The following is a 13523-nucleotide window of genomic DNA, read 5'->3' on the forward strand; positions in this document are numbered from 1 at the left end:
GATGGGAGATGCTATTTCAGATGATGTCCACAATAGCTCTTTGAAGATGGTACATTTAAGCAAAACCCTAAATGAAGTGAGAGGCTGAGCTATGGGGATATCTGAGAGATGATCAATCCTGGAAAAGAGAAGCACAAAGTATCAAGTCTCTAGGGTAGAAGAATCCTTTGTGAGCTCAAGGAACAGTAAGGAGACCAGCACTGATGGTGAGAAGGTGAGGTCAAAGCAGGTACCAGATAATTTAAGACTTTGGAAAGCTTCATATAGATTTGGAATTTTACTCAGACTAACATCAATTTATTGAATGGGAGTATCATATTTTGATTCAAACCTTACTATGGTTCCTTTGGCTGCAGTGAAAATGCATGAAGGCAGGAAAACAAGTGGAGTCTGTGCCTAGTGACCAGGTGACAGGCCATGATGGCTTGGAGAGGATGGTAACAGAGGATCTAGTGAGCAGTGATCAGACTCTGAAGATGTTCTGATCAAGTGGATATGCAGCATGGGAGAAAAGAAAGGAGCCTGACCAAAAAGGTGAATCAAGGCAACATGTTTTACTTTGAAGGATACTAGGGAAGTGTAACGTAAAGAGGAGAAGAGAAAAAAAAAATCAAGTATCCAGTTTAAGACATGTATAAATCAGGATGATTATGAAGCATTTAAGTGGGAATGTGAACTACATAGTTGGATATATGGCTAGAATTCTGAGGGGAGATGCAAAATTATGAGAGCATTCGCATATGGGTAATACTTAAAGTCATAGGACTAGATAAGGGCACCCACATTGCACATATAGATGGTAAGAAAAGAGGGCAGGATAATCCCTGGGGCATCCAACATTTAAGAATTAAGAGATAAAGGAAGGCCCAGCAACAAAACAACAAAAAAGTGAGTGAGCACTAGTAAGCAGGGAGGGAGCCAGAGAGTCCAATATTTCAGAAAACAGAGGAAGGAAGGACTTCAGAAAAGAAGAGATCAAAACTTCCTGGTGCATCCATGGTGGAAAACAGTATAGACTTTCCTCAAAAATTAAAAATGGAACTACCTTCTGATCCAGAGATCTCACTTCTGGGAATATATCTTAAGAATCTCAAAACAACAATTCAAAAAATATATGCACTGCTATATTCTTAGAAGCTTTATTTACAATAGCTAATATCTGGAAACAGCCCAAGTAGCCCTCAGGAAATGAGTGGATAAAAAAGATGTGGTACATTTACACAATGAAATACTGTGTGGTTGTGAAAAAAATAGGAAAACCTTTTGCAACAGTATGGATGGACCTGGAGATTATTATGATAAGAGAAATAAGCTAGCTAATGAAAGATAAATACTATATGATTTCACTTATGTGTGGAATGTAATAAACAAAATAAACTGACAAACAAATAGAAACAGAGGCATGGATACATGGAATGGACTGACAGACTGACTAGAGGGGATGGGGAAGCGAGGGACTGGATGAAAGAAGTGAAGGGATTAGCCAAAGAACATCTATGGGTTATGTATAGACACAGACAACAGTGTGGTGATGGCCAGAGAGAAGGGGGGCCGGGGCTGGGTAGAGGTGAGCAAAGGTAGGGAAAAGGGGTTATCTATAATAGTGTCAATAATATAAAGTTAGAAAAACTTTCTCCAGTGCTGTTGAATTCCCAGCTCTCACTCTTTTTGCCTGGTCAGCTAAGAGCTCAGCTGAGCAGTAAGGCCATGTGATATACCAGATGGAGGAGTTCCTTTAACCACAGTATCCTGACATCATGCCTTTGAGATGGACTCTGGAAAAATGTCAATCCTGAGAGACAACAGGACAATCTATAGCCAAGAACAAAATTCTCCAGGCCTCAGATAAATCTTAGGGTACACACTCTTCCCAGAGTCAGTAGTGTGTTTATATGCCATGTGACTAGCTGGAGGTCACCAGAAATACTGTGACCAGAGTGGACAACTGGATTTTCCTTAACCCCAAGGTTCTTAGAGTGTCAGAATACAAGAAATCTCAGTGTTATTTAGTAATATTGTTTATTCAATCAGGCACATATAATCAGGAAAGCGGGCTGAGTCTAAAATCTGGAACATAGTCCCTACTTCCATAGGCTTACTGCGTCCCCGCCAGATCACAGGCCCAATCTTATGTGAGTAACCTGGAGTGACTAGGTAGAATTAGATGACTTCACCATCAATGGCTAGGACCAAAACTGCCATAATATTATACAGATAACTGATTTTAGGGCTTCTATCAATAAGTTTCCTGGTTCTAAACTAACCAAAGCATGAGCCTCAGTGAAAATTCTTAAGACTACAAATTCTATAGTTGACCTCATTTCAAAGTATTACCACCACTTGCAGAGGGTTGGTGGGGAAGGGGATGCACTTGCTTTACTGTGAACTAACTTGGCCAAACTCCAAATAGGACATGTGGCTTGTCTAAGTACCCATCCCCAGGAAGCTAATGGATCCCCATATGGATGCTGACCTAGCTGGCTGAGACAGGGACAGAAGACATCTAAGATGTGTTTTTACTATAATCCAGAAACCAATATCTTCTCTTTCTCTGCCTCCCACGTCTCAAAACTCCCAGGTTTTACTTACACTAACTCTCTGGTAGAACTCAGCAACTTTTGAGCCCCCTAAAGAATTCACTCACACAAAAGAATTTATAAACCAGATGAATGTACTTGAGGTTATTCTGGAGGAGAGAGAAGGGAAGATTTTTATCACAAGACTATACAGCAAAAAGATTCAAACACCTCCTGGGTATTTCTGTGCTTCCAAGTTTCTGACTTCCTTTGACTTTAGGCCCACATCCTGCTGCACCTACTCTACCAAGCCTCTCATTCTTAGATCCCAGGTTCTTGTCTCTTCCTCAAGCTTATCCTTGTCTTATGTATACCAGTCTGGCAACCAATTTTATTTTATTATAAGATTTTAATTTTTAGAGCATTTTTATGTTCACAGTAAAATTGACAGGAAGGTACAGAGACCTCCCACACACACCCTCATAACACATACATAGCCTCCCTCATTACCATCCCTTACAAGAGTGGTATATTTTTTTTTATAATTGATGAACCTACATTGATACATCATAGTCACCTAAAGTTCATAGTTGACATTAGGTTCAATCTTGGTGTTGTACATTATATGAGTTTGGACTAATGTATAATAATATGTATTCAATGTTATAGTAGCATACAAAATGGTTTCACTGCCCTGTTCAGTCCTCCTTCTTCCACATCCCCTGGCAATCATCTATCTTTTATTGTATCCATAGTTTTGCCTTTTCTAGAATGTCATATAGGTGGGTTAACAGTGTATGTAGTATTTTCAGATTGACTTCTTTCACTTAGTAGTATTAATTTAAGTTTCTTCCATGCTTTTTTAATAGTTTGATAGCTTTGGGTGTTTTTTGTTGTTGTTTGGATGTACCACAGTTTATTTTCTCATTCACCTACTAAAGGAAATCTTAGCTGCTTGCAAGTTTTGGTGAATAGAAATAAAGTTACTATAAACATCAGTGTGCAGGTCTTTGTGTGGACATAACTTTTCAGCATCTTTGGGTAAATACAAAGGAGCATGATTGCTGGCTCATATGGCAAAAGCAAAAATTTGGTTTTCTAAGAAACCACCAAACTGTCTTCTAAAATGGCAGTGCTATTTTGTATTCTCACCAGTATTTTGTATTCTCATTCATTAACAAGAGTTCCTGTTGCTCTACATCCTCATCAGCATTTGATGTTGTCAGTGTTCTGGATTTTGGCCATTCTAATACATGCATAGTAGTATATTGTTGCTTTAATTTGCATTTCCCTGATGATATACGTTATGAAGCATCTTTTCATAAGCTTGGTTGCCACTTTATATCATATTTTTATTGAATTTATTGGGGGATGACATTGGTTAATAAACTTATATAGGTTTTGAGTGTACAGCTCTATAATATTATATATCATCTATATATTGTATTAAGTATTTAGCACCCAAAGTCAAATCTTTTTCCATCACCATTTATCCCACACCTACCCTCTTCTAATTCCCCCCCAACCTCTTCTCCATCTAGCAATCACTATACTGTTGTCTGTGTCTATGAGGGTTTTTTTTTTTTGCTAATCCCTTTACCTTTTTCACCTAGAATACTAACCCTGTTCTGACAGCTGTCAGTCTGTCCTCTGTATCTGTGACTGTGTTTCTATTTTGTTTATTAGTTTATTTTGTCAAATTTGACAAGTGAAATTATACAGTATATGTTTATCTCTGACTGGCTTATTTCACTTTCATAATATTGTTTGGGTACACATACGCTGTCTCAAAAGTTGAAATGTTCTTATTTTTTTATGGCCGAGTAGTATTCCATTGTGTAACCATACCAAAGCTATTTATCCACTCATCTGATGGGCACTTGGGCACTTCTAAAACTTGGCTATTGGAAATACACACTGTGGATCACCAGCCAAGATGGAGGCATGAGTAGATATGTTTTGCTTCCTCATACAATCAAAAGAAGGACAACAAATTTAAAAACAAAGAACAAGAACTGTCAGGAAAGTGAAAGGTATGGAAGTCCCACAACCAAGGAGTTAAAGAAGAAAAATTCATCGATGCTTGTGGGGTGGAGACAGGTAGCCAGAGCAGAGAGGATGTGTGGCAAGGTGGCAGACCAGACGAGCAGGTCAGTGACTAGTGGACCAGGTGGTCCCACATTCATGTACAGAAAAGCTAAGAGGAACACCTGGGGAGTGAGATAGACCATGCAACTCAGGGTTTTACCTCGGGAAACTAAAGCCTCAATACCTCTGGCTGTAAAAATCTGTGGGAGTCATGGCAGTGGGAGAGACTCCCAGCCTCATAGGAGATTTTGTTGGAGAGAACCAGAAGGTCCTAAAACATACACAAACCCACCCACCCACTAGGGAATCGGCACCAGAAGGACCCAATTTGCTTGTGGGTAGTGGGGAAAGTGACTGAAAGCAGGGCAAGAGCTGAGGAAGTTACATTGTTCCCTTTCTGACCTCTCCCAAACATGCAGTGCCACAATACAGTGACATGGGTTGCCCAACCCCGGTGAGCATCTGAAGCACCACCCCTTAAAACACAATAGATGTGCTGAAACAAAAGAAAATATATTGCTGAAATAAAAGAATAGATCAAAACTCCAGAAAAAGAACTAAGAAATGAGGAGATAGCCAACCTATCAGATGCAGAGTTCAAAACACTGGTAATCAGGATGTTCACAGAAATGATTGAGTACAGATACAAAACAAAGAAATGAAGTCTATGCAAAATGGAACACTGAAAAAATATAAAGGAAGCCAACAGTGAAGAGAAAGAAACCGGAACTCAAATAAATGATTTGGAACAGAAGGAATAAATAAATATTCAACCAGAACAGAATGAAGAAACAAGAATTCATAAAAATAAGGAGAGGCTTAGGAAATTCTGGGACAACTTTAATGGTCTTAACATCCAAATCATAGGGGTAACAGAAGAAGAGGTAGATCAAGAAATTGAAAACTTATTTGAAAAAATAATGAAGGAAAACTTCCCAAATCTGGGAAGTGAAATAAATAGACTTCCAGGAAGTTCAGGAAACACAGAGGGTCCAAAAGAAATTGAACCCAAGGAGGAACACACCAACACACATCATAATTACATTATCTAAGATTAAAGATAAGGAGAGAATCTTCAAGCAGCAAGAGGGAAGGGGAGTTACCTAAAAAGGAGTTCCCATAACACTATCAGATGATTTCTCAAGGGAAACGTTGCAGGCAAGAAGGGGCTGGAAAGAAGTATTTCAAGTCATGAAAGGCAATGATTTACATCCAAGATTACTCTCTCCAGCAAAGCTATCATTTAGTATGGAAGGGCAGATAAAGTGCTTCCCAAATGAGGTCAAGTTAAAGGAGTTAATCATCACTAAGCCCTTATTATATGAAATGTTAAAGGAATATATCTAAGAAAAAGATCAAAACTATGGACAGTAAAATGACAACACACTCACAACTATCAACAACTGAACCTAAAAAACAAAAACAAAACAAACTAAGCAAACAACTAGAACAGACACAGAATCACAGAAATGGAAATTATATGGAGGGTTATCACTGGGGAAGAAGAGGGAAGAGAATGGGGGTAAAGGTACAGGGGAATAAGGAGAATAATTGATAGGTACAAAATAGACAGGGGGAGGATAAGAATAGTATAGGAAATGGAGAAGCCAACGAACTGAAATGTATGACCCATGAACATGAACTAAGGGAGGATGGATGCTGATGTGGTGTACAGGATGGAGGGGGATAAAGGAAAGAATTAAAATTCAACAAATGTAATAGCATAATCAATTAAATATACTTAAAAATACACACTACAGTGTACATATGGTTGCATATATTCTTTAGAATTAGTATTTTGGGTTTCTAAAGACATACTTCCAGAAGTGGAAAGGCCGGGTCATTAGGTAGTACCTGTTTTAATTTATTTTAAGAAACTCTATACTGTTTTCCATGGAGGCTACACCTATCTGCATTGCCACCACATCCTTGCCAATACTTATTTGTTGATTTATTGATGATAGCCATTCTGACAGGTGTAAGGTGATACCTTATAATGGATTTAACTTGTATTTCTCTGATGATTAATGACATTGAGCATCTTTTCATATGTCTATATGTCCTCTTTGAAAAAGTGTCTATTCAGGTCCCTTACTCATTTTTTAGTTCAGTACTTTGTTGTTTTGGTGTTGAGTTGTATTAATTCTTTATGAATATTGGGTACTTATCCATTATCCTATATGTCATTGGTGAATATGTTTTCCCATTCACTGAGTTGTTATTTTTTATGATGCCTTCCTTTGTTGAGCAAAAAGTTTTCATTTGATGTAGTCCAGTTTGTTTATTTTTTTCTTTTCTTTCTCATGCCTGAGATATATCAGAAAAAAACCTATTGGTAGGAGAAATGCCCAATATTTTACTGCCTGTGTTTTCTTCTAGGATTTTTATGGGTTAGAGTTTTATACTTACATCTTTAATCCATTTTGAGTTTATTTTGTGTATACTGTAACAATGGGGTCTAATTTTATTTTTGCATATATCTGTCCAACTTTTCCATCACCATTTATTGAAGAGACTGTCTTTATCCAATAGTACATTCTTGCCTCCTTTATCAAATACTACTTGACCATATGGGCATGGTTTATTTCTTTTTTTATTTTATTTTAATCATTGTTCAAGTACAGTTTTCTGTCTTTAACTCCCAGCCCAGCCCATGCCCCATACCTCCTCACCTCCCTCCCATTGCCTTACCCCCTAGTTTTTGTTCATGTGTCCTTTATATTTGTTCCTGTAAACCCTTCCCTTTTCCCCTAAAATTCTCCTGAAATTCCCTCCTCTCTCCCCTCTGGTCACTGTCAGTCTGTTCTCTATTTTACTGTCTTTGCTTATACTTTGCTTGTTTGTTTTGCTGTTTAGGTTTCTGTTAAAGGTGAGATCATATGGTATTTCTCTTTCACCCCCTGGCTTATTTCACTTAGCATAATGCTTTCGAGTTACATCCATGCTGTTGCAAACAGTAGGAGCTTCTTCTTTCCTTCTATTGCATAGAATCCCAATGTGTAAATGTACCATAGTTTTTTGATCCACTCATTTACTGATAGACACCTAGGTTGCTTCCAGCACTTGCTTATTGTAAATTGTGCTGCTATGAACATTGGGGTGCATAGGTTCTTTTGGATTGGAGTTTCAGGGTTCTTAGGATATAATCCTAGCAGTGGAATTGCTGAGTCAAAAGGCAGATCCATTTTTAGTTTTCTGAGAAAATGCCATACAGTTTTCCATAGTGGTTGTACCAATCTGCAATCCCACCAACAGTGCATTAGGATTCCCTTTTCTCCACAACCTCTCCAAAACTTGTTGTTTATTGCTTTGTTTATGATGGCCATTCACACTGGTATGAAGTGGTATCTCACTGTGGTTTTAATTTGCATCTCTCTGGTAGCAAGCGATATTGAGCATCTTTTCCATGTGTCTCTGGATCCTCTGTGTGTCCTCCTTAGAGAAGTGTCTGTTCAAGTCCTTTGCCCATTTTTTAATTGAGTTGCTTGTCTTAGAGTTGTGTGAGTTATTTATATATTTTGGAGATTAAACCCTTGTCTGAGGTATCACTGCAAATATGTTTTCCCATACAGTTGGTTCTCTTTTCCTTTTAATACTGTTTTCTTTATCAGTGCAGAAGTTTTTATTTTGATGAGATCTCATTTGTTTATTCTTTCCTTTATGTCCCTTGCTCTAGGGGAAATATCAGAGAAAATGTTGCTGCATGAAATATCTGAGATTTTCCTACCTATGTTCTCCTCTAGGACTTAATGGTGTCACAGATTATATTTAAATCTGTTACCCACCTTGAATTTATTTTTCTTTATGGTGTAAGTTGGTGCTCAAGTTTCATTATTTTCTTTCCTTTTTTATGTTTGCATGTAGCTGTCCAGTTCTCACACACCATTTGTTGAAGAGGCTATTTTTACTCCATTTTATGTTGTTGCCCCTTTTGTTGAATATTAATTGACCATAGAGGCTTGCGTTTACTTCTGGGGTCTCTATTCTGTTCCATTGTTTTGTGAGTCTCTTCTTATGCCAATACCAGGCTGTTTTGATTACAGTGGCCTTGTAATACAGTTTGATATCAGGTATTGTGATCCCTCCTATGTTTTTCTTTCTCAAAATTGCTGCAGCTATTCAGGGTCATTTATGGTTCCATATAAATTTTTGAAGAGTTTGTTGTCTGTGAAATATGTCATTGGTACTTCAATAGGTATTGTATTAAATTGCTTTGGGTAGTATGGACATTTTGATGACATTAATTCTTCCAATCCATGAACATGGCATATGTTTCCATTTGTTTGTGTCTTCCTTTATTTCTTTCTTCAGTGTTATGTAGTTTTCTGAGTACAGATCTTCTACCTCCTTGGTTAGGTTTATTCCTAGGTACTTAATTTTTCTTTTTGCTATAACAAATGGGATTTTTTTCTTGATTTCTGCTTCTGCTGTTTCATTGTTGGTATACAAAAATGGCTTTGATTTGTGGATATTGACTTTGTATCCCACTGTTTTGCCAAATTCATTTATTAGGTGGAATAGTTTTTTGGCTGAGTCTATAGGATTTTAAGTGTAAATTATCATGTCAACTACAAACAATGACAATTTTGTTTCCTCCTTTCCAATGTGGATGTCTTTTATTTCCTTTTTTTGTCTGATCACTATGACTAAAACTTCCAATACTGTATTGAATAGAAGTGGTGAAAGTGAACAACCTTGTCTTGTTTTTGATCATAGTGGAAAAGATTTTAGTTTCTGCCCATTGAGTATCATATTGGCTATAGGTCTCTCACATATGGCCTTTATTATGTTGAGGATTTCTCCCTCTATTCCCACTTTGCTGAGTGTTTTTATCATAAGTGGGTGCTGTACCTTATCAAATGCTTTTTCTGAATCTATTGATATGATCATGTGATTCTTGTCTTTGCGTTTGTTTATGTGATGTTTTGCATTTACCGATTTGTGAATATTGTACCATCATTGCACCCCTGGGAGGAATCCCACTTGGTCATGGTGTATGATCTTTTTAATGTATTGTTGGATGCAGTTTGCCAATATTTTGTGGAGGATTTTAGTTTCTAAGTTCATCAGTGATATTGGCCTGAAAGTTTCTTTCTTCATTGTGTTTTTATCTGGTTTTGGGATTAGGATGATGCTGGCTTCATAAAAAGAGTTTGGGAGTCTTCCATCATTCTGGATTTTTTGGAATAGTCTGTGAAGGATAGGGGTTTACTCTTCCTTAAATGTTCTATAAAATTCTTCTATGAAACCATGTGGTCCAGGGCTTTTGTGTGTGAAGAGGTTTTTTTTTTTATTATTACTGCTTTAATTTCTCACCTGGTAGTGGTCTGCTCATGTTTTTTGCTTCTTGAATGTTGGAAGATTATATTTTTGTAGAAATTTGTCCATTTCACCCAGACTTTCAAATTTCTTGGAATACAGTTCTTCATATTAATTTCTTACAATCATTTGTATCTGTCGTATCAGTTGTAATTACTCCGCTTTAGTTTCTTATTGTGTTTATTTGGGTCCTCTCTCTTTTTTTCTTGATGAGCCTGCTTAAAGGCTTGTCGATTTTGTTTATCTTTTCAAAGAACCAGCTCCTGGATTCATTGATCCCTAGAATTGTGCTGTTAGTCTCCATGTCATTTAATTTTGCTCTGATTTTGGTTTATTTCCTTCCTTCTACTTGCTCTGGGCTGGTCTTTGTTGTTGTTCCTCATGATCTTGTAGACACAGGGCTAGTTTCTTTGTTTGAAATGTTTCTATCTTTTTTAGGTAGGCCTGTATCACTATGAACTTCCCTCTCAGAACTTCCTTTGCTGTGTCCCATAAGTTTTGGGTTGTTGTGAGTTCATTTTCATTTGTTTCCAGAAACTTTTTTTATTTCTTCCCTAATCTCATTCTTCACCCATTCATTGTTTAATAGCATGCTATTCAATCTCCATGATTTTGAGTGTTTTCAATTGTTTTCATTGAGGTTGGGTTCCAGTTTCAGTCCTTTGTGATCCAAGAAAATGCTTGATATGATTTCAATTTTCTTGAATTTGTTGAGGCTTGTTTTGTGTCCTATCATGTATCTATCTTTGAAAATGTTCCATGTGCATATGAAAAGAATGTGCATTTAGTTTCTTTGGGCTGAAGAGCTGTATAAATATCAGTTAAGTCCATTTCATCTAGGGCATTGTTCAATACCACAAAAACTTTGTTGATATTTTGTTTGACAGATCTGTCCATTTTTGACAGTGGGGTATTAAAATGCCCTACAATAATTGTGTTGCTGTCAATATCTTTCTGGAAATCCTCTAAGATTTTCTTTATGTATTTGGGTGCTCCTATGTAGGATGCATATATATTAGGGTGCATATATATTAAAAATATTTATGTCTTCTTGGTGGATTCTTCCCTTGAGTATTATGAAGTGACCTTCTGGGTATCTCTTTATGGTCTTTTTTTTGAAATCTATTTTGTCTGATATGAGTATTGCTACCCCAGCTTTTCTTTCCTGGCCATTTACTTGGAAAATTTGTTTCCAGCCCTTCACTTTCAGCCTGGGTAGGTCTTTTGTCCTGAGGTGGGTCTCTTGTAGACTGTATATGTGTGGGTCATGCTTTCTTATCCATTCAGCTATCTTATGTCTTTTGATTAGAGCACTTAATACATTTACATTTAAGGTTATTATTGATAGGTACTTATTCATTGCCTTTTTTGTACCTGTGTTCCCCTCCCCTCTCTCTCTCTCTCTCTCTCTCTCTCTCTCTCTCTCTCTCTCTCTCTCTCGCTCTCTCTCTCTCTCTCTCTTCCTTTTCTTAAAGCTGTCCCTTTAGCTTCTCTTGCAGAGCTGGTTTGATGGGGGTGTATTCTTTTATACTTCTTTTGTCTTGGAAACTCCTTATTTGGCCTTCTATCTTGATTGAGAGCCTTGCTGAGTAAAGTAGTGGTGGTTCCAGGCCTCTGGTTCTCATTACTTGGAATATTTCCTGCCATTCTCTTCTGGCTGGAGCATTTCCATCGAGAAGTCAACTGCTAAACTTATTGGGGATCCCTTGTATGTTACTTTCTGTTTCTCCCTTGCTGCTTTTAAAATTATCTCTGTGTCATGATATTTTGCCATTTTAATTGTGATATGTCTTGAAGTGGGCCTCTTTGGGTTCCTCTTGATTGGGACTCTCTGTGTTTCCTGGATTTGTGTGATTTTTCTCTCTTCAAATTAGTTAAGTTTTCCATCATTGCTTTTTCAAATAGGTTTCCATCCCTTGCTCTTCTTCGTCTTCTTCTGGTCTCCCTATTATATGGATATTGTTGTGTTTCATATTTTCTTGCATTCCTCATAAGCCCTCTTTATTCTTTCTGAGCCTCTTTTCCAAACTTGCTCTTTCTGGGTGTTTTTCTACTTTGTCCTCCAGTTCCTTGATCTGATCTTCTGCTTCATCGATCCTGATTTTGATTCCTTCTACTGTGTTCCTCAGTTCAGATATTGTGTTCTTCTTTTCCTTTTACCTTTTGTTGATAGTTTCTATTTCCTTATTTCATGTTGATATTGTTTGCAGTGAGTTTATTGTAGTTTCCTTGTAGTTTCTGGTAATTCACTGTGATCTCATTGAGCTTCCTGATAACCATTGCTTTGAACTCAATATCTGATAGTTGAGTTGCTTCTATTCCATTTAGTATTCTTTCTGAGGCTTCCTTCTTTCCTTTCATTTGGGGATTGTTTCTTTGTCTTCCCATTGTTTGTGAGACTCTTCTTGTTAGCCTCAGCTTCTTAGACTGATCTCTTCTGGTAACTTGGGTCTATGGTGAGAACTTCTGTGGTAGAATACCTGTGAGATTTAGTACTGCAGTCTCCTTCACATACCCTGGTGTTCACAGCTTCCCCCTACTCTTTTTTGTGATAAGTTGGAGCAGTAAGGCAAAATGGTTTAATACAGCAAGAGAGTATTTATGATATTTATCAGTAGCAGCTGATAAAGAAGAGATAGGAGATCCTTTGGCTATGTATAGTGTTAACCATGATATTCCACCCAACTAGCCACTTTTTAGAAAGAATGGAAAGAAGATAAGACTGTTGTCGGGGAGGGAAGGATTGTGAGCTGTATCTAGAAAGCAGTGACCTTGTGGGAGGTCAGATTCTGAGGAAAGGTGAGAGTAAAGGATAGTAAATAGTTGTAGTATGTGAGAGAATAGTGTTAACCACTATAGTAATAGAGTTCAGGAAGCCATGAAGTGGGTTAAGATCTGGGAGGGGTGTTGTGTATTATTTACAATTGTATGGAATAGCTATTATTTACACTAATATTAGAGCAAAATTGTATGACAGAATCTATGAGATCTAGATAACAAGAATAGGAAGTGTAGGACCTGGAGTAGTGTGCTAATGGAACACAAATGAAGTGAAGGACAGTAAAGTAGCATTATACTATGAATGAGATAACAGGCTAAACCTGCCAAATGATACAATATAACCAGCCAAGCAAAGCAGACTATACAGAAAGAAGAGGAATACAAAAATACTATTAAAATAAAAGATGTAAGAATAGTGGAAAAATAATAATACAAATATGCAATAACTTGCAGGTTCTCTGTAATAGCAAAGTGAAATTTGTCTCACTTTCTCAGCTGTTGGGATGCCCCTTCTTTGAGACCAACTCTGGTCTTTTCACAGTTCCAGGTTTTTTGTCTCACTTGTAGGTATTTAAAAAGAAAAAAGAAAAAGTGGGGGAGGGGAGCAGAAGAAGGAAGGAAGGAGAAATAATATTGGAAAAAAGGAAGAAGGAATAAAACAAGAAAGAAAGAAAGAAGCAAAAGGAATTGAGAAATATAAAAATAATAAGAATTAAAGCCTGGAGGAAGATGGCAGCATGATAGGAGGGAGCAGATTCTACTTCCTCTTACGCTCGGAGAAACACTAACCAATCTACGTAGGAACAGAGCAAAAAGCCA

The sequence above is a fragment of the Phyllostomus hastatus genome, unplaced genomic scaffold (assembly GCF_019186645.2).
Source record: "Phyllostomus hastatus isolate PE091 unplaced genomic scaffold, TTU_PhHast_1.1 phas_contig_38, whole genome shotgun sequence".
NCBI lineage: Eukaryota > Metazoa > Chordata > Mammalia > Chiroptera > Phyllostomidae > Phyllostomus > Phyllostomus hastatus.